This window comes from Nyctereutes procyonoides, unplaced genomic scaffold, assembly GCF_905146905.1.
Source record: "Nyctereutes procyonoides isolate TBG_1078 unplaced genomic scaffold, NYPRO_anot_genome, whole genome shotgun sequence".
Classification (NCBI taxonomy): Eukaryota; Metazoa; Chordata; class Mammalia; order Carnivora; family Canidae; genus Nyctereutes; species Nyctereutes procyonoides.
Genome location: NW_026575139.1, coordinates 35,324,242 through 35,346,528, shown reverse-complemented (window position 1 = coordinate 35,346,528; position 22,287 = coordinate 35,324,242). Strand labels below are relative to the sequence as shown.

At 37.8% G+C, this 22,287-nt stretch overlaps 1 pseudogene; it reads left to right on the top strand.

Annotated features, from left to right (window-relative positions):
• Positions 1–21,462: 21,462 nt before the first annotated feature.
• On the top strand, positions 21,463–21,841 carry LOC129495938 (60S acidic ribosomal protein P1-like; annotated as a pseudogene).
• Positions 21,842–22,287: the final 446 nt, after the last annotated feature.

The window sequence follows — 22,287 nt, the reverse complement described above, 5'->3', positions numbered from 1 at the left end:
TTTTGGTTTGTTTCAAGTTTTTTTTTTTTTTTTTTTTAATTTTTTTTTTTATTTTTATTTATGATAGTCACAGAGAGAGAGAGGCAGAGACACAGGCAGAGGGAGAAGCAGGCTCCATGCACCGGGAGCCCGATGTGGGACTCGATCCCGGGTCTCCAGGATCGCGCCCTGGGCCAAAGGCAGGCGCCAAACCACTGCGCCACCCAGGGATCCCTGTTTCAAGTTTTTATTTAAATTCTAGTTAGTTAACATATAGTGTAATATTGGTTTCAGGAGTAGAATTTAGTGATTCATCACTTAAGAATGGCTGTCTTTTGGGGCACGTGGGTATCTCAATCGGCTAAGCATCCAAATCCTTGATTTCAGCTCAGGTCATGATCTCAGAGTAATGAGATCAAGCCCTGCATCAAGTATTCCTAAAATTCTCTCTCTTTCTTACTCTCTCTCAAAAACGAACAGTTGTCTTTTAACATCAGAAATCAAAACCTGAATGTAATTGGTTTCAAGAATCAAATTTGATATAATAAGAAAAAAAATCCTTCAACTGAATAATCTTTTGCATTTCCATACATCTCCATAACTTTTCACTTTCTTCTTAAATTGTCTTCAATATTATTTTGCATGTGTCTTGGAAATTGTTCACAGAATTTGTTTGGAAGTCTTAAAATTAATTTGAGCTTTGAAAGTAATAATTATTTTATTCCTAGAAAAAACTCACTGACAATACACCAATTGGCATGTTGTAGGGTGTGCACATGTGTCTATATATTCACACACATAGTAACTTTCATCTTTACGCTATATACTCTAAAAAACTTTTTCATATGAGATTTCTGTATTGTTACAAAGGAATTGGGATGAATAAAAATCAGATATGTATCCTTATTTTAAAAATTAAACCATACCTAAGTTTACCTAAGTAGAAACTCTACAAATCAGGGTTGTATCATAGGAGCAAACTTCTATGAATGACTTAGAGTGAAGAATTTATTTTAGGGATTGGATGTTACACAATTTTGGAGTAGGCTGTTTAAGCCACTGTTTCTATGTCTTAGGCTTCAAGTCATTACAGGTCATCCAGGTGGACAGTCAGAAAACAGCAACCTGAAAGGATGGAAGAAGACATGGAATGGCAAATGGAACCTAAGAAGACAAATGGGAACTCATGTCTGTCTCTTACCATATCCAACCTCAATGCCAATGGTATATGGGGGACTCTGGTGGTCATTACACGGTAGCACATGCACCTGTGCATGAGCCAAAGTGCCTGGTGCCCTGCACAAGTCTTCAGAACTGCCTTATTTCCATCTTCCAAATCTTGTGCATAATATCTCCTGAAAGCCATGCAAAACCAGAATCATGTGGAAGAGCTCTAAAAACATGGTTTAGTTTCACTAAGTTGACCCAGTACAGAGCCACTAAAGAGAGACATGTGGCAGAGTCCGAGTCTTCTGAATTAAGTCTTTTCCCACTATATTTTCCAAGACTAATGTCTGGCAATAAGCTGATGTCCAGCATCAGCCATCAAGGAAGCAGAGCCCAGAAGACAAACCACCACCCCTCCAAAAAAAATCCAGTACACATGATTTGTGATGACTTCTATAGTGCTGTGATAAAATCAACCACCTTGCTCAACAAAGAGGAAGAAGAATCTTGTATTTTGGCTTGCGTACCGGGCACATTTCAATAGAAAATTAACCTTTGCTTTGATCCTACCTACCTTTCATTGTTTATGCTCCTGTCTCAATAAAATACTCTGTTTAGGCAGTTCTTTTTTTTTTTTTTAAGATTGTATTTATCTATTCATGAGAGACATAGAGAGAGAGGCCCAGAGACATAGGCAGAGGGAGAAGCAGGCTCCATGCAGGGAGCCTGATGTGGGACTCAATCCTGGCACTCCAGGATCAGGCCCTGAGCCAAAGGCAGACGTTCAACTGCCAAGCCATCCAGACATCCCAAGACAGTTCTTATAGATAAATATAATCATGAAAATAGTTTTGACGATTAGATTAACCATATAATTGTCATAATTTACTTTGCTTCAGTGAAAGTAATTATGTCCTTGTGTTGAGCCATCAGATTGCCAATCATATGAAAAGCCAGTGCTTGGCCAGGACTATCAGGTATAATTAAATATGGAGACTTTTATCCCCTACATTTATGTTTGTCTAGCCAATAAGCAAGACTTACTAAATGGCAAATCTAAATCTATAGGAAAAAATAAATTATAAAAATGTCCTCTTCTCATTTCCAAGGCACCACTTCTCCTGGTCTTTCTCCATCTCCCTGTTAAGGGGAAACTGGGCCTTAGGAACCATGGGTAAGCCTAAAGGTTGTGTATTCCATTGTTGCTTAGCTGCAGTATGTAGAGCCAGTCGAACTATGCAAGACCCAGGGGAAAAGAAAACCAGTTGGGCATTTCTTCTAGATGAGCACAAGGAGCTAGAGAGAAAATAAGAATTCAGGCATACAGAAATAGGGAAAAAACAAGATGAAGAATAGGGGTAAAGGTAGAAATAAAAGGTATGTGCCAAAACTCTTCAGGTACACTTTGTTTATAGGTGTGGGCAAGGAGAGCCCTTGTGCCATTAACTTTTAGAAGAACTCCGTAGGCCTATTAGAAATGAAACTCAAACCATGCAGAGAACTACACCAAATACAAAAGTGGTCATTACTATACAGAGCCTAGAGTCTGGAGTTAAGAAGAGAGAGGGCTGGAATCAAATACTGTAGAGATTGAAAAGAAGGATCAAAGCGTTAGAGTTTCCTCCAGAGTACACATAAGCTTTGAGGCCTACCCCAGAGTTGCCCACCATGACTATATATAGTCCATTCTTCCCAACTGTTCTAATGCTAAGATGGATTTGTTAAAATTATGAAGTACTTGATAAAAACATATCTGTGATCTGTTTAACATCTTTTCCACTATATCTAGTACCACCTAGTAAGAGAACAAATCAGCAAGGTCTATTATTACACAAGAAATGTTTCCTGGTCAGTAACAATAGTTCTCATGCTTGCTGTGGAGATCCAGAGGAGCAGCTGATGTGAGCAAGTGTCAGCACCTGGGTTTGTGGCTGGGGTAATATTTGATTTCTTAATAATAGTTGCTACTCTTTTTTTCCCCCTATTTACTCAGCTTTTTATTTTTTAGAAGGGAGGGAAGGGCAGGTACAAAAAACTGCCATAATATTATATCAGAACCTTTACAGAAGCTCATGAGAAGAGAAAACATGAAAATAATAGAGTTCCAAAAAACATTTGCTTTTGAGGAAAGGGACAGTTAAATTTACTCTAGAATCACCCAAACATGAAGTGAGGGTTTCATCTCCTCCATCTACCTTCAGAATTTGGAAAGGCCTGAGTTGGCAGATGGACTGACCCAGGTCCATTTGCTAGGAGATTGAAAACCTAAGGGTGCTCATCCCAAGAGAAAAATGGAGCGCTAATGCAGGTTCAGTTCCTTAACTGATGGATAGGCAGTGATAGTTTCAGTATAATAGATATTACTTGAATTTCCTCATTTTCTTCATAGCTCTTGACTAGATTCTAGGGATATAGAAAGGCATAATTAAAATTTTAGAAAGCTGTTTTACTAAACTCTAATATTTTAGGATCCCTTTATCTCAGTATAACACAAGTTTTAAAAGGCTCACTTCCTTCCTGTGTAACAGATCCCTTGAGGATCTGGCATCTTGTGTTCTTCAGTTTTTCAGTGACAGTCCCAGGCAGAGCGTGATATCCAGAGGAGGCATGGAAAGATCTACTAGGAACAGACTTATTTGTACATAACTGAAAAACTCTCCTGGAGACCCTGGATCGAGTCCTACGTGGGGCTCCCTGCATGGAGCCTGCTTCTCCCTCTGCCTGTGTCTCTGCCTCTCTCTCTATGTCTCTCATGAATAAATAAATAAAATCTTAAAAAAAAAATAACTGAAAAACTCTCCCTGGAGATATCCAGAACTATAGGAGAGGCTGATTTAAAAAAAAATTAAAGATTTTATTTATTTATTTGATGGGGGTAGGGGGAGGAACTGACTGCACATGTGCATAAGCAAGGGGAGGGGCACAGTGAGAGCAGGAAGCCTGATGCAAGGCTCAGTCCCAGGACCCCAGGATCATGACCTGAGCCAAAGACAGACACTTAACCCACTGAGCTGCCCAGGCACCCCAGAGTTTTGATTTTGAGGAGGGAAAAATATTTTCAAAGGACCTGGGTATCTTGCTTCAGAAAGTGTGAGCAAATCCCAATTAAATATGGGTTGTTACTACATGTGTGACACTTTACCTACCTAGATGTTAATGACACTTGAGGGATATTAGTTATAAAAATAATTGGGAACTGTATTAGTTTTATAGGGCTGGTATAACAAAATACTATAAACTGAATGGCTTAAACAACAGAAATTTATTTTCTCACAGCTCTGGAAGCTAGAAGTCTAAAATTAAGGTGTCAGTAGGATTGGTTCCTTCTGAAGGCTCTGAAGGAGAATCTGTTGCAGGCCTCTCTCCCAGCTTCTGGTGGTTGCTGGTAATCCTCAGCATTTGTTCTGGCTTGTAGAGGTATCCCTCCAATCTCTGCTTCAGTCTCCACATGCTGTTCTCTCTCTCTGTGTATGTCTCTGTGTCCTCTCCTGCTAGTATAAGGACACTAGTCATTGGATTTAGGGTCCACTCTAATCCAGGACAACCTCATCTTATCTGATTGCATCTGCAAAAATTCTGTTTCCGAGTAAGGTTGAATTTGGAGTCTGTCATCTGAGTAACATGGACAGTGACTTTTATCTTCTGTCAGAATGTTTATACATTTAAACTCCTACTAACTTTATCTGCAATCCTGAGTCCTCAAAGGGACTCGTGTGTGCATCAAGTCATAATTGAAACAAAAAACAGCAAAAGGCATCTTCATACTCTGATCTACAAGAGAGGTTTGCTGTAGGAAATTTTACTTTTAATTATTTGAAGTGGCACTCTCCTTTGTGCCCATTCAGAAATCCAGAATGATTTTTATGTGGAATTCTCTTCTTGGTATGCTTAATTTAGGAAGACTTCTGATCATCAATTTATTAAAAAATGAAAAATAAAGGTTACATCAGATTTCAGAACGAGGGTCCAGAAAAACTGCCTGAATCAAGGGTTTGAAAGAAGAGTGGTTAGTGAAAGTCACACACATGACAAGATCAGATAAAAGGTAACAGGAAGTCTGAGATTCTAAAACCTTTTAGTTGGCAATAGTTTTCCTTTCATCCACTCTGAGGAGGAAAAGGAGAAATCTATATAAAAGCAGTTTATTCTTCCAATACTTAAAACCATCATGTTCTTTCTAGCTTTAAAGGAAATGGCAAGAGACCAGAGTCATCTTTGCTAGCAGTTCCATTTGAAGTCTGAATAATCCCCATTTCCATCTTCTGGAGTTACTTTATATTATTCACATCTATGCTTCGTACTGTTTTCTATCAATTTCCTTTTGCATAATTGATCAGGAACTAAAATTACCTACATTTGTTATTGGCAAAGGAGATGTTACTAGCCTCATATAAGTATACCTTTAACATTTGTTTTTCTAACACAGCCTCATAAATCCTTCATTAGCATAAAAACAATATAACAAAGGAAAAAGTCTTTAAATGAATGATGGCTGATGAGGTCATTTGGGGTACCATAAATATGCATTTTTGCTTTTTTCAAACATGGTCATCACTTTATAGTTAGTGCTAAAGGTTTTGTCTACCATAGTGACTGAATTCTTTAAGCCCGAGAATTATGCCATATTCATATTTGGAACCCAGATTTGGGCATTGTGCCTGACAGAGAATAGTATTCAATGAGTGTTGAATGGAGTGGAAAATCCTGTTAAGACCCTACACTAGGAATGCCTGGGGGTGGCTGCCTTTGCCTCCATCTTTGTCTCAGGGTCCTGGGATGGGGTCCACATCTGGCTCTCTGCTTCTCCCTCTTCCTCTGCCACTCCCCTAGCTTGTTCTGTCCCTTTCTTTCTCTCTCTCTTCCTTTCTCTCAAATAAATAAGTAAAATCTTAAAAAAAAAAAAAAAAGAGCATACACTGTTTTCCCAAACACAATATGCCTTGTTTTTGTTTCAAAGGAAAAAGTTTGGACTATTTTCCAGGCCTCTTCAGAAGAACAATGGTGGAATGGTGGAAGATAAGCTCTAAGGGAGGTTTTTCTCTTTTTTTCAGATGCCCTCTTTGTTAGTGATGTGTTCTGCAGCTAGATCTAATTAAAAGCACCACACATCAGGTGGGTTTACTCTTTGGGTAAGAGCTCAGAGTTCTCTTCTACAAAGTAAAAGATAGCTGCAAGAGTGAATTTAGGTTTTATATTACATCATTCTCATTCTAGTTTGAGCTTTGAAGTGATTATAAATATAGTTTGTTATTTTATTTCTACTGTATTTGCCTTGTATCATTGCCATAAGTATCATACATTTATATGCATTTCAGCTTGAAAAAATCTAGCTGCTGGCAATCATTTAAAGAATTATCATCAGTTATACCACTAGTTTAAATATAGATTGATAGACTTCTGGATTTGTTACATCAGAAAGAAACTTTATGCTCATAGTTTCCTTCAGTAGATATTTTCATGCCTAAAACCTAGAACACACAACTTAACTCATCTTTGGCATTCAAAACAAAATAAATAAGAAGTGGAAGAAATCCTGTAAACAGTGTTCTTCTATTACTGACAAGAAACACTCTGCCTTTATTCATGTTGAAAAGCAAAGTCACCCCAGGGAGAAACTGAAGCTCCTAGCAGGTGAAGGGAATGTCAGTTTTAGGACTTAGTGAAGGCTGGTTTTCACATCTTCTTTTCACTCCCTCCAGCACTTTCTGAAGCAAAGTCTTAGGCAGTGGGCCAGACTAAAAGCTTGACATGAAATCTGCTATAATTTATATCTTTCTAAGCAACAATGCTCTATCATAAAAAAATCTGCTTTCATATATTTAAAAAGTAAAATATTTAAGAATGTTCTAGAATTTACATTTCTGAAGGTCCTTGAGATGATATAATTTTAAGCCCATGGCATAGTACATTGCCACTGCAAGCTCACATTCTAATAAACTTTGTATATTGCAAAATAGATTCTCCCAAAAGCAAAATAATAATAATAATAATAGCAATAATAATAGCTCTACCTATCATCTGATTTTTATTACTCATGATCTATCAGATGATTGTGGTTCAGCATGTTAGCTATAATGTAACAATTACAAGAGGTTATGGCAGTTTCCATTATGATTATTAGCAGTGTTATAATGACTCCAGTTAAGTTCATCCTTATAAAAACTGCATGTTTCATTAAAAACAAAGAATTGATTAGAACTGTCACTTTTAATGGGAATATGATAGAAAGTTAAATTTCAATATCCTCTAATGCACTATTATTATCATTAATGAGCTCTAGTTCTATGTAAGAACAAAAAAGTGTAAAACATAACAAACAAAAAACCCTCCGGGACAGCCCACACTTGTCTTCAACTTTCTAGTAGCCCATTCAGAGGGATAAAATTCACTAGTAGTACATTTAAAGTATAAAATTGCTCCATGTACCACATTTTGGTAGTTATTTCAAATATTTACTTAAGATTCAGGGTTTTTTTTTAAGATTTTATTTATTTATTCATAAAAGACACAAAGAGAGTGGCAGAGACACAGACAGGAAGAGGCAGACTCCCCACAGGGAGCCCAATGCAAGACTCTCTCTGAGGACTCCAGGATCCTGCCCTGAGCTGAAGGCAGGTTCTCAACCGCTGAGCCACCAAGGCATCCCAAGATTCAGTTTTTGATTTGGACTAGAGGGAAATGTATACAACCAGAACAGCTAAAGGTAATGTCACAAAATCAACTAGTCCTTGAAATATTATGCCATGGCCTTCACAGTGTTCTATTTGTTCTTAAGTGACACTCTGACAATGAATCTGCATTTATGCTTCAAAGTATCAAACTAACAAACAAGGGATCCCTGGGTGGAGCAGCGGTTTGGCGCCTGCCTTTGGCCCAGGGCGCGATCCTGGAGACCCGGGATCGAATCCCATGTCGGGCTCCCGGTGCATGGAGCCTGCTTCTCCCTCTGCCTGTGTCTCTGCCTCTCTCTCTCTCTGTGACTATCATAAATAAATAAATTAAACTAACAAACAAATCTCTGCTGAATTGTATCTTGGGAGAAGTTGAAATTCTGGGTATCACAACAAATATTTATGAGCATTGGAAACATAAAAAAAAAACAATGCTTGAGAATTTCAGTACTAAAATGTCCTTTAGGAGATTATCTAGGCCATCCCAAAGCATGAAGTAGTATCACAACTAAATAATTATTCTATTTGAGACAATGGAGATTCCAATGAAATTTTTATCATCCCAAAAAAGTATTAAATAGCTTTTTTTAAAATTTATTTTTATTTTTTTATTTTTTAATAGCTTTTAGATGTAGGAAATTCTTTTATCTAATGAAAAAATTGTAGCCTAAGTAAAAGTCCCTTTGTTTTTGCAATTGTTATTGAGTATAACAAAGAGAGAATATTGATACAGACCATGAGCAGCATATGGCCTCTATATGCCCAAATGAAAATGAACACATGAGGTATATTTGAAAGTGGTTCTGGAAGAAATGGGCCAGCCCTCTTCATTCTTTTTTTGGACCACCTGCCACCTAATCAATGATTATCTTCCAAGCTTTGACAGCACTTTGATCTCATTGGCAACAGAATTGCTGGACTAGGGGATCCTATTCAGGATAGGACCATCTTCACACAAATCTGAGAAGTAAATGCTTACACCTCTTAGCATATATCCTTTTTAATCTATTCAAGTTTTTTTCCCACCACTTTTTGAAGGAACGAGATTAATAGATATGTTCCCCATTGTCGAAATAGTGTTATGTTCTTCTTCTGCCCCAAACTTACCTCAAGGAATTTGAATAGGAACTTCCAACCCATTGTCCTAGCAGTTTTGAATTTTCTATTTCAAAATTTAATTACAAAATGTATTTCTTTGGAAATAAAATTTATATACAACAAAATGTCCATGTCTTAAGTGTACAAATTTTGGAATTTTGAAGAAGGCAGACACCTGGGTAACTCATACTCATGTCAAAATATAGAACATTTCATTACCTCAGAAAATTTTTTTGTGCTTTCCCTTCTGATTTATCTTCACCCAAAGCAGCTACTTTTCTGATTTTTTTTTTTTTTTGCCTGTCCTAGGGTCTCATATAAATGGAATCACATAATATACAGTCTTACTTCCTTTGGCATAATGCTTATGAGATTCATATGAGATATGTTGTGTGTGCTTGTGTTGTTGTTATTGAGAAGTCTATTGTTTGTACAATAGACAACAGTCTACTGCTGATGAATATTTACATGGTTTCCAGTTTTATTGCTACTATGAATAAAGTTGACAGAACATTCTTGTACAAGTACCCATCCCAACATTTGCTTTCCTAAATAAATACATAGAAGTGTAATTGTTGGATCATAGGATATATATATATATATATATTTAACTTTGTAAAGAATGTCCGAATTGTCAAATTGTTTTAACTTTTGACTTTCCCACTAATAACATATAACAATTTCAGTAGTTGTCCAATCTTACCAAAGTTTGGTAGTGACAGTCTTTTTAATTTTAGCCATTCCAGTAATTTAAAATGGCATTGCATAATTGTTTTGAGATCTGATTTCCTGAAAACTAATAGTATACGTATGCTTGAATCTATGTATTGGGCATTCATGTATTACATTTTGCAATGCGTCTATTATTCAAGTCCTTTATATGTTTTTAAAACCAGATTGTTGTTTATTCTTGAGTTGTAGGAGTGTTTTGTATATTCTGAATATAAATCTTTTTTCAGATGTTTTATGAATATTTGACTGTTCATTTCCTTAAAGTTGCATTTAGATGAGACGTTTTAATTGTATCTTATGATTTTTTCTTTTATGGTTATTTCTTTCTGTATTATTTTTTTTAAGATTTTATTTATTTATTCAGGAGAGACAGAGAGAGAGAGACAGAGACAGAGACAGAGAAACAGGCAGAGGGAGAAGCAGGCTCCACGCAGGGAGCCCGATGCAGGACTGATCTTGGGACTCCAGGATCACGCCCTGGGCCTAAGACAGGCGTCAAACCACTGAGCCACCCAGGGATCCCCCTGTATCTGCTTTAGATATGTTTGCCTAACCCCAAGTCACAAAGATATTCTCATGTTTTTATCGAGAAGCTATATAATTTTAACTTTAATTTTATTTTTAACTTAATTTTAATTTATTTTATTTTTACTCTTTCCCAAAAAAATTTTATATGTGAGACATAGGAGTTGAAGTTTACTTTGTTTTTAAATGTATATTTATTCAAAACCCAATTGTTGAAAAAGGTTGAATTTTTAGTGCATTGGTCCATTGAATTGCTTTGATCACTGTATCAAACATCAGTTGGGACAACTAAAAAATAGGAAGATACAACAATCCAAGGAAGACTGAAGGGTGGAAACAAGAAGGGGAACAGCTTAGCTATCTGGGCACTCGAGGAACAACACAGTGGTGGGTTCAGCCTCCAACTCTGAAGCCAAAGCACAGCAAAAACCACTTTAATTAAAGCCTTCCCTCTAGGCTAAGGGCCAGCAAAAGGGTGGCCCAAGAGAAAATGTATTTGTAGTACCCACTATATTCCAATCAAACACTAGTGGAAAAACTTGACCCCTGTCCCCTATGATTTCAGGAAAGCCAAACGGGAAGTTGATCTTCCACCATAGCCTCCAGCCCAACAGAAGCAGACAGCACTTTGATTCCCCTGTCAGGTTGTGGTGGTAAACCATGAGAAGCAGATGTTCAATTCCTACTAGTCTAAAGAGGCTGTGTTCCAACTCCCTAACCAAGAATAGTGTCAGGGAGGAAGACCTTCCTCTGCCTTTCAAGGTCCTTCTAGCTGGATTTACTTATTTATTATTATTATTTTTAATAACAAATTTATTTTTTATTGGTGTTCAATTTGCCAACATACAGAATAACACCCAGTGCACATCCCGTCAAGTGCCCACCTCAGTGCCTGCCAACCGGTACCCCCACCCCCGCCCACCTCCCCTTCCATCACCCCTAGTTTGTTTCCCAGAGTTAGTAGTCTTCCATGTTCTGTCGCCCTTTCTGATATTTCCCACTTATTTTTCCTCCTTTCCCCTTTATTCCCTTTCACAATTATTTATATTCCCCAAATGAATGAGACCATATAATGTTTGACCTTCTCCGAGTGACTTATTTCACTCAGCATAATACCTTCCAGTTCCAACCACATTGAAGCAAATGGTGGGTATTTGTCATTTCTAATGGCTGAGTAACATTCCATTGTATACAAAAACCACATCTTCTTTATCCATTCAGCTTTCGATGGACACCGAGGCTCCTTCCACAGTTTGGCTATTGTGGACATGGCTGCTATAAACATCGGGGTGCAGATGCCCTGGCGTTTCATTGCATCTGAATCTTTGGGGTAAATCCCCAGCAGTGCAATTGCTGAGTCACAGGGACGATCTTTTTTTAACTCTTTGAGGAACCTCCACACAGCTTTCCAGAGTGGCTGCACCAGTTCACATTCCCACCAACAGTGCAGGAGGGTTCCCTTTTCTCCGCGTCCTCTCCAACATTTGTGGTTTCCTGCCTTGTTAATTTTGCCCATTCTCACTGGTGTGAGGTGGTATCTCATTGTGGTTTTGATTTGTATTTCCCTGATGGCAAGTGATGCAGAGCATTTTCTCATGTGCATGTTGGCCATGTCTATGTCTTCCTCTGTGAGATTTCTCTTCATGTCTTTTGCCCATTTCATGATTGGATTGTTTGTTTCTTTGCTGTTGAGTTTAAGAAGTTCTTTATAGATCTTGAACACTAGCCCTTTATCTGATACGTCATTTGCCAATATCTTCTCCCATCCTGTAGGTTGTCTTTTAGTTTTGTTGACTGTATCCTTTGCTGTGCAAACGCTTCTTGTCTTGATGAAGTCCCAATAGTTCATTTTTGCTTTTGTTTCTCTTGCCTTCGTGGATGTATCTTGCAAGAAGTTACTGTGGCCAAGTTCAAAAAGGGTGTTGCCTGGGTTCTCCTCTAGGATTTTGATGGAATCTTGTCTCACATTTAGATCTTTCATCCATTTTGAGCTTATCTTTGTGTATGGTGCAAGAGAGTGGTCTAGTTTCATTCTTCTGCATGTGGATGTCCAATTTTCCCAGCACCATTTATTGAAGAGACTGTCTTTTTTCCAGTGGATAGTCTTTCCTCCTTTGTGGAATATTAGTTGGCCATAAAGTTGAGGGTCCACTTCTGAATTCTCTATTCTGTTCCATTGATCTATGTGTCTGTTTTGGTGCCAGTACCACACTGTCTTGAGGACCACAGCTTTGTAGTACAACCTGAAATCTGGCATTGTGATGCCCCCATATATGGTTTTCTTTTTTAAAATTCCCTTGGCTATTATTATTATTATTAATATTATCATTATTATTCCCTTGGCTATTATATTATTATGGTCTGAACACATGATTTTAAAAACATATTATGAACAGCTCTACATCAATAAATTAGGCAATCTGGAAGAAATGAACGCATTCCTGGAAAGCCACAAACTACCAAAACTGGAAGAGGAAGAAATAGAAAACCTGAACTAGCCAATAACCAGGGAGGAAATGGAAGCAGTCATCAAAAACCTCCCCAGACACAAAAGTCCAGGGCCAGATGCCTTCCCAGGGGAATTCTATCAAACGTTTAAAGAAAAAACCATACCTATTCTACTAAAGCTGTTTGGAAAGATAGGAAGAGATGGAGTACTTCCAAACTCATCCTATGAGGCCAGCATCACCTTAATTCCAAAACCAGACAAAGACCCCACCAAAAAGGAGAATTACAGACCAATATCCCTGATGAACATGGATGCAAAAATTCTCAACAAGGTACTAGCCAATAGGATCCAACAACATATTAAGAAGATTATTCACCATGACCAAGGAGGATTTATCCCCGGGACGCAAGGCTGGTTCAACACTCGTAAAACAATCAATGTGATTCCTTATATCAGCAAGAGAAAAAACAAGAACCATATGATCCTCTCATTAGATGCAGAGAAAGTATTTGACAAAATACAGCATCCATTCCTGATCAAAACTCTTCAGAGTGTAGGGATAGAGGAAACACTCCTCAACGTCTTAAAAGCCATCTACGAAAAGCCCACAGCAAATATCATTCTCAATGGGGAAGCACTGGGAGCCTTTCCCCTAAGATCAGGAACAAGACAGGGATGTCCCCTCTCACCACTGCTATTCAACATAGTACTGGAAGTCCTAGCCTCAGCAATCAGACAACAAAAAGACATTAAAGGCATTCAAATTGGCAAAGAAGAAGTCAAACTCTGCCTCTTCGCCAATGACATGATACTCTATATAGAAAACCCAAAAGCCTCCACCCCAAGATTGCTAGAACTCATACAGCAATTTGGTAGCGTGGCAGGATACAAAATCAATGCCCAGAAATCAATGGCATTTCTATACACTAGCAATGAGTCTGATGAAGGAGAAATTAAGGAGTCAATCCCTTTTACAATTGCACCCAAAAGCATAAGATACCTAGGAATAAACCTAACCAAAGAGGTAAAGGATCTATACCCTAAAAACTATAGAACACTTCTGAAAGAAATTGAGGAAGACACAAAGAGATGGAAAAATATTCCATGCTCATGGATTGGCAGAATTAATATTGTGAAAGTGTCAATGTTACCCAGGGCAATATACACGTTTAATGCAATCCCTATCAAAATACCATGGACTTTCTTCAGAGAGTTAGAACAAACTATTTTAAGATTTGTGTGGCATCAGAAAAGACCCCAAATAGCCAAGGGAATTTTAAAAAAGAAAACCATATATGGGGGCATCACAATGCCAGATTTCAGGTTGTACTACAAAGCTGTGGTCCTCAAGACAGTGTGGTACTGGCACCAAAACAGACACATAGATCAATGGAACAGAATAGAGAACCCAGAAGTGGACCCTGAACTTTATGGTCAACTAATATTCCACAAAGGAGGAAAGACTATCCACTGGAAAAAAGACAGTCTCTTCAATAAATGGTGCTGGGAAAATTGGACATCCACATGCAGAAGAATGAAACTAGACCACTCTCTTGCACCATACACAAAGATAAGCTCAAAATGGATGAAAGATCTAAATGTGAGACAAGATTCCATCAAAATCCTAGAGGAGAACCCAGGCAACACCCTTTTTGAACTTGGCCACAGTAACTTCTTGCAAGATACATCCACGAAGGCAAGAGAAACAAAAGCAAAAATGAACTATTGGGACTTCATCAAGACAAGAAGCGTTTGCACAGCAAAGGATACAGTCAACAAAACTAAAAGACAACCTACAGGATGGGAGAAGATATTGGCAAATGACGTATCAGATAAAGGGCTAGTGTCCAAGATCTATAAAGAACTTCTTAAACTCAACAGCAAAGAAACAAACAATCCAATCATGAAATGGGCAAAAGACATGAAGAGAAATCTCACAGAGGAAGACATAGACATGGCCAACATGCACATGAGAAAATGCTCTGCATCACTTGCCATCAGGGAAATAGAAATCAAAACCACAATGAGAAACCACCTCACACCAGTGAGAATGGGCAAAATTAACAAGGCAGGAAACCACAAATGTTGGAGAGGACGCGGAGAAAAGGGAACCCTCCTGCACTGTTGGTGGGAATGTGAACTGGTGCAGCCACTCTGGAAAGCTGTGTGGAGGTTCCTCAAAGACTTAAAAAAAGATCGTCCCTGTGACTCAGCAATTGCACTGCTGGGGATTTACCCCAAAGATTCAGATGCAATGAAACGCCGGGACACCTGTACCCCGATGTTTATAGCAGCAATGTCCACAGTAGCCAAACTGTGGAAGGAGCCTCGGTGTCCATCGAAAGATGAATGGATAAAGAAGATGTGGTTTATGTATACAATGGAATATTACTCAGCCATTGGAAATGACAAATACCCACCATTTGCTTCAACGTGGATTGAACTGGAGGGTATTATGCTGAGTGAAATAAGTCAATCAAACCTGATTGGATGTAAAGTTCTGTAAATATCTGTGAAATCCATCTGGTCCAGTGTATCATTTAAAGCTCTTGTTTCTTTGGAGATGTTGTGCTTAGAAGACCTATCAAGTGTAGAAAGCGCTAGATTGAAGTCACCAAGTATAAGTGTATTATTATCTAAGTATGTCTTAACTTTGGTTAATAATTGATTGATATATTTGGCAGCTCCCACATTCGGAGCATATATATTGATGTTGTTAAGTCCTCTTGTTGGATAGATCCTTTAAGTATGGTATAGTGTCCCTCTTCATCTCTCAGTAGAATCTTCGGGGTAAATTTTAGTTTATCTGATATAAGGATGGCTACCCCTGTTTTCTTTTGAGGACCATTTGAATGGTAAATGGTTCTCCAACCTTTTATTTTCAGGTTGTAGGTGTCCTTCTGTCTAAAATGAGTCTCTTGTAGACAGCAAATAGATGGGGCCTGCTTTTTTATCCAGTCTGAAACCCTGCGCCTTTTGATGGGGTCATTAAGCCCATTCACGTTCGGAGTTACTGTTGAAAGATATGAGTTTAGTGTCATCATGATATCTATTCAGTCCCTGTTTTTGTGGATTGTTCCATTGGACTTCTTCTTAAAGGGGAATTTTAAGAGTCCCCCTTAAAATTTCTTGCAGAGCTGGTTTGGAGGTCACATATTCTTTCAGTTCCTGCCTGTCTTGGAAGCTCTTTATCTCTCCTTCCATTCTGAATGAGAGCCTTGCTGGATAAAGTATTCTTGGTTGCATGTTTTTCTCATTTAGGACCCTGAATATATCCTGCCAGCCCTTTCTGGCCTGCCAGGTCTCTGTGGAGAAGTCTGCTGTAAATCTGATATTTCTTCCCATGTAAGTTAGGGATTTCTTGTCTCTTGCTGCTTTAAGGATCTTCTCTTTATCTTTGGAATTTGCAAGCTTAACTATTAAATGTGGAGGTGTTGAATGGTTTTTATTGATTTTAGGGGGGGGATCTCTCTATTTCCTGGATCTGAATGCCTGTTTCCCTTCCCAGATTAGGAAAGTTTTCAGCTATGATTTGTTCAAATACATATTCTGGACCTCTGTACCTTTCGGCGCCCTCAGGAACCCCAATTAAACATAGATTTTTCTTCCTCAGGCTGTCACTTATTTCCCTTAATATATCTTCATGGTCATTTAATTGTTTGTCTTTTTCCTCAGTTTCCCTCTTTGATATCAACTTGTCTTCTATGTCACTCACTCGTTCTTCCACCTCATTAACCCTGGTCATTAGGACTTCTAGTTTGGATTGCATCTCCTTCAATTGGTTTTTAATTTCTGCCTGATTAGATCTGAATTCTGCAGTCATGAAGTCTCTTGAGTCCTTTATGCTTTTTTCTAGAGCCACCAGTAGCTGTAGAATAGTGCTTCTGGATTAGCTTTCTGACATTGAATTGTAATCCAGATTTTGTAACTCTGTGGGAGAGAGGACTGTTTCTGATTCTTTCTTTTGAGGTGAGGTTTTCCTTCTAGTAATTTTGCTTAGTGCTGAGTGGCCAAGAACAAGTTGTATTGGGAAAAGGAGAAAAAGAGAGAAGAGAAAGAAGGAAAGAAAAAGAGAAAAAGAAAAAAGAAAAAAGGAAAAAAAACAGAGAAAAGAAAAAAGCGAAGAAAAGAAAAAGGGGGGGAGCAAACAGAAATCAAAAAATAAACAAACAAAAAAAAAAAAACAAGGGGGAGTATCCTCTGATTCTGTATACTGTAAATCCGTGGACTTCCCCTGGAACTTTCCAGCGTTGCTTGGTCAATAATTTGTTTTTCCCCTGTCCCTCTAGCTGGTCTTCTGGGGGAGGGGCCTGCTGTGCTGATTTTCAGGTGTTAGCACTTGGGGGAGCTGCTCTGCCCCCTGCCTGGTGCAGGGCTCATGGGGGTTGTTTACCCCGTGAGGCCCCAGGAGGAACAACCCCAGTGGCAGCGGCCAGCTCTGGAAGCCTGGAGTCAGCCCCCGCAGGAACTACGGGGCTCTCCGTCTGCAGGGCCTGGAGGCTCCGGGGCGGGGCCGCTGATCTGCTCAGCTCGGGGCAGGAGCGTCCTTGCTGTCCTGGGCCCTCCCGGCCTCTGCCTGTCCCGGGGGGAGGCCGGATCCTGGGCTGTGTCTCGGCGCCCTGTGCCTTCGGGCCTGTGCTGTTGGATTCACGCTCCTGGCCCCGGAGCCCCTTCGGCGCGGAGCCTCTGCCGGAGCCTCCGCCCGAGCCCCTCCGAGCTGCTCCCGGGTCCAGCCGTGCGCGCACTGCAGCCCTTCAGGGAGCTCAGCGCACTCTCCTGGGCACGCAGGTGTCTGTTATTGTCCCTGGGAGCCTGAGGGCATCCCCGCCCTCCTGGGTCCTGCTCTAACTCCCTGCGAGCGCCTTTCCGCCAGGGAGGCTGACTTCACCTTTTGATTGTATGCAATTTCCCTTTTTGTCCCTCATACTTTTATTTGATCTGATACAAATTTTTTTTTCTCAGAACATATCCACTTCAGTTTTATTGATTAGTGTATATATGAGATATATATATTTTTTGTATCTTTTTACTTAAAAAAACTTTATTGTGATAAAATATACATAACATTTACCATTTTAAACAATTTTAAGTATACAATTTACTAGCATTGAGTACTTTCACAATGTTGTGCAGTAATCACCATCATCCATCTCGAAAACTTTTTCATCATTCCAAACAGGATCTCTGTACTCGTGAGACATTAACTCCCCATTCTCCCATCCCATAGCACCTGGTAACATCCATTTTACTTTCTGTTTCTAAGAGTTTGCTTATTCTAGGTATCTCATATACATGGGATTATACAATATTTGTCTTTTCATGTCTTATTTCACTTAGAAAAATATGTTCAAGTTGTAGCATGTATCCACATTTCATTCCTTTTAGGGTTGAATTACATTCCATTATATGTACGTACCAATTTTGTTTATTCATCTGTTGTGGACATTTAGGTTGTTTCTAATCTGTTGACTATTGTGAATAATGCTATGTACTTTGGCATACAAGTATTTATTGAACTGCTTGTAGGTATATAATGAGAAGTAGAATTGCTTTATCATATAGTAATTGTTCAAACTGTTTTACATAATGGCCATACCATCTTACATTCCGACCAACAATGCACAAGGGTTCTAATTTTTCCAACATGCTTACCAACACTTGTTATTTTCCTATTTTTATAATATTCTAATGAGTGTGAAGAAGTGGTATCTCATTGTGATTTTAATTTTAATTTACCAAATGGTTCATGATGTTGAGCTATTTCCCTGTGTTCATTGGTCATTTGTATATATTCTTTGGAGAAATGTCTATTCAAGTCCTTTATGCATTTTAAAAATTGTCTTTTAGTGGTTGCTGAGTTATAATATTTTTTTAATAAATTCTGGATATTAATCCTTTACCGGATATATGTTTTACAAATATTTTCTCCCATTCTGAGGGTTGCCGTTTTACTCTCTTGATAGTGTTCTCTACTGGGAAAAAGTCTAAACTTTTTTATTAAGCCTAATGTATTTATTTTTCCTTTTGTTGCCTGTACTTTGGTGTCATATTCAAACCACTGACAAATCACTGTCATGAATATTTTTCTCTAAAACTGTTATAATTTTAGTTTTCACATTGAGATCTGTTATTTGTTTTGAGTTAATTTTTGTATATGGTGTAAGGACCCAGTTTCATTCTTTTGCATATGGATATCCAATTTTCCCAGCACCATTTATTGAAAAGACTGTCCTTTTCTTAGTAATAATCTTGGCACTCTCATGAAAAATAATTAACCATATATGTAATAATTTATTTCTGGACTCTATTTGATTCCATTTTCTGTATATTTTTTCCATGTTAGTACTACACTGTTTTAATTATTGTAGTTTTGTAATAAGATCTGAAGTCAAGAGGTGTGACTCTTCCAACTTTATTCTCTTTTTCAAAATTATTTTGACTATTTGGGATCTGTTGAAATTTCCTATGAATTTAAGTATAGATTTTTCTGTTTATGCAAAATCATTGTTGAGATTTTGATAGAGATTACATTGAATTTGTAGATGTCTTTGGGTAGTTTTGTCATCTCAACAATATAAAGTCTTCTAGTCCATGAATGTGGGATGTCTTTTCACTTATTTATGTCTTTTTGATGTATTATGGGAATGTTTTGTATTTTGCAGTGTATAAGTCTTCTCTGTCCTAGTGAAATGTATTCCTAAGTATTTTATTCTTTTTAATACTCTTTTAAATGGAATTATTTTCTTAATTTCCTCTTCAGATTTTTCATCATTAGTGTATAGAAATGTAACTGATTTTTACATGTTGATTTTATATCTTACAGTTTTTCTGAATGTGTTTAGTAGTGCTAACATTTTTTGTAGAATGTTTAGGGTTTTTATATACAAAATCGTGTCATCTATGAACAAAAATCATTTTATTTCTTCCTTTCCAATTTGTATATTTTTTGTTTGTTTACTTGCCTAAATGCTCTGGCTAGAGCTTCCAATGGAAGTTGAATTGCAGAAAAACCATTTTGACACTAATGATAATGATAAAATTATATATGGCACGTAGTAAGCTAATTATTTCATATTCATATTCATATTTACAGTGCTAAAAATAGATATCATCCCCATTTTAGAGACAAGGAGAATGAAGCAGAGACTAAATACGTTGCATGAAATCACACATCTAGAAAATGACAGACCTGGAGTTTGAATCAGATATGTGTGACTTCAAAAACTATATACTGTCTTACATAGTTTGCCTTTATGTCAATTACACAAGCAATGCCATTAACTCACTTTCCAATTTTATGTATTTTTCAGTTACTATGTAATACTTATTTAGGTATCTTTTTCCTTCACTGATTTATTTCAAAAGGAAAGAGACTTATCTAATCCAAATTTACATTTTGTGGTTATTTTAAATTTTAAATATTTGCTGTGTGGGAAAAGGTTGAGTGTAAAATCTTTAATTAGAGCAGATGAATGCTCTATTCTTCCAAAACTGTGATAAAATCAATCAGGAGAAGTCATGGGTGACTTTTGGAGTTTGCATCATAAATGACAAATCAGCTACACAGAAAATCCAAAAGATTCTTTAGGCTCAACTTGTATTTTATCTGAATTACTAATTAAAATCAGACAGAGTGCTTATATTTGTGTGATGATGCATGAAAAATGAAGATAAGTAATTTTGTATTTGTCTTTTAAGAGCAAATACACCATTATAAGAAAAAAGCATAGATTAGCATCCTTCTTGGCATATACCAAAAATGATCCTATTTATATGAAAGAACTGTAATTGCACAAGATGTACAGAGCATTAGTTTGGCAAGAAGATCAATCCTGTACTGTGATGTATGACTGTGACTCAAATTTCCTTATTCTTTCCATAGTTTTATAGTCAGTCTATCAGCTAACATTCTTTTATAAAATACTTGCTTATTTGTTCAACACTTTTTCAATACTCCCAAGAAATTAGCAGCAGCCACAGCAAAAAGCTCACTTCTGGAAGAATTATTAACTAGTTAAGAGTTAGCTGATGAAAAAAACGACAGCAGGAGTGATAGTCTTGCTTATAGTGAGGCTTTTAAAAAAAGAATTTATTTATTCATGACAGGGAGAGAGCAAGAGAGAGCACACACAGGCAGAGTGGCAGGCAGAGGGAGAGGGAGAAGCAGGCTCCCTGCCAAGCAGAGAGCCCAACATGGAGCTCAGTTCCAGGACCCTGGGATCATGACCTACGCCAAAGTCAGATGCTTAACTGACTGAGCCACCAGGTGCCATAGTGAGGCTTTTAAAGGTTCAAGAAAATAAACAATCCTAATCTGCTAGATTTAGTGTAAATTTCTGATTATCATATACACATATTTCTGACTGTTAAGGAGATAGTACACTTTCCTACATACCCTGTGTGGAGACAGACCTTATAGTTAGAAGACTCAGGTGATATAAATTGGTATAAGACTTGGAACTCTCCAACCACATTTTAAGAGTGGATGAAGAATAATAGAACTAGCTTTGTAACATAAGGGCAACTGAATAATTCAGAATTCTATAGAAAGAAAAAATTAAAATAAAGTACTTTTGCCCTGTTTTGTGATATAGGTACACAATAACAGAATAAAGACTGTTCAAACCAGAGTCAACAAGGAGAATCAAAAAATGGCACAAAGACAAATAAATAACATAGAGAATTAAGAAAGTCAACTTTTAGAAGGGAGAGACTTCCCTTAGCTGTTGCTAAGGTACTTGGAGCTTCTAAGGAAGCTAAGGCCATGGTGTAGTGAGGCCCTCACTTCATCCTATACCAGCATCCATTGCCAGCATCACCCGCCTAGCACTTGCTTGCACAATGGCCTCCATCTCATTGCTCACCTGCGTCTACTTGGCCCTCACCCTGCATGATGATGAGGTGATGGTCAGGAGGGATAAAGTGAATGCCTTCATTAAATCACCTGGTGTAAATGTTGACCCTTTCTGGCTGGGCTTGTTGGGAAAGTCCCTGGCCAATGTCAACATTGGGAGCCTCATCTGCAGTGCTAGGGCTGGTTGATCTGCCCCAGTAGCTGGCACTACAACCAGCAGAAAATCCTGTTCCCTCCACCACTGCTGCCCCAGCTGAGGAGAAGACAGTGGAAGCAAAGAAAGAAGAATATCAGAAATCTGACGATGACATGGACTTTGGTCTTTTTGACCACACTTCTTTTGTAACCTGTTCAATTAAAAGCTGAACTCTTGGAAAAAAAAAAAAAAGTAGGAGTGGTAGAAACAGAATTTACAAGAGACAAAAAAAAAAAAAATAAGTTCTTCATATAAGAAGAAAATTACGTGGTAACGAATGAATAGGAAATATTAGAATAGCATGTAACATTGAAAATATGGGGGTTTAAATACTACTTTAGGGCCACAGGTAGAAATTTTGATCTTTTGAGCAAAAATAAATAATATGAAACTTTTAGAAGGAACATCTTGTATCTGCATCCTCATCACAGATCCATATTGGGAAGGGATTTGCAAATGTAGACTATGAGTTGGAAGGAAGGCAAGATTATAAAGCTGAAACTTTTGTCATAACCTAAGAAATGACTGGTAATAGATAATGCTAGAATAAGTTATAACAATAGAAATAATAGTGAATGCTGTGTTACAGAAAGCATTCAAGCAGCACTTAAATGAC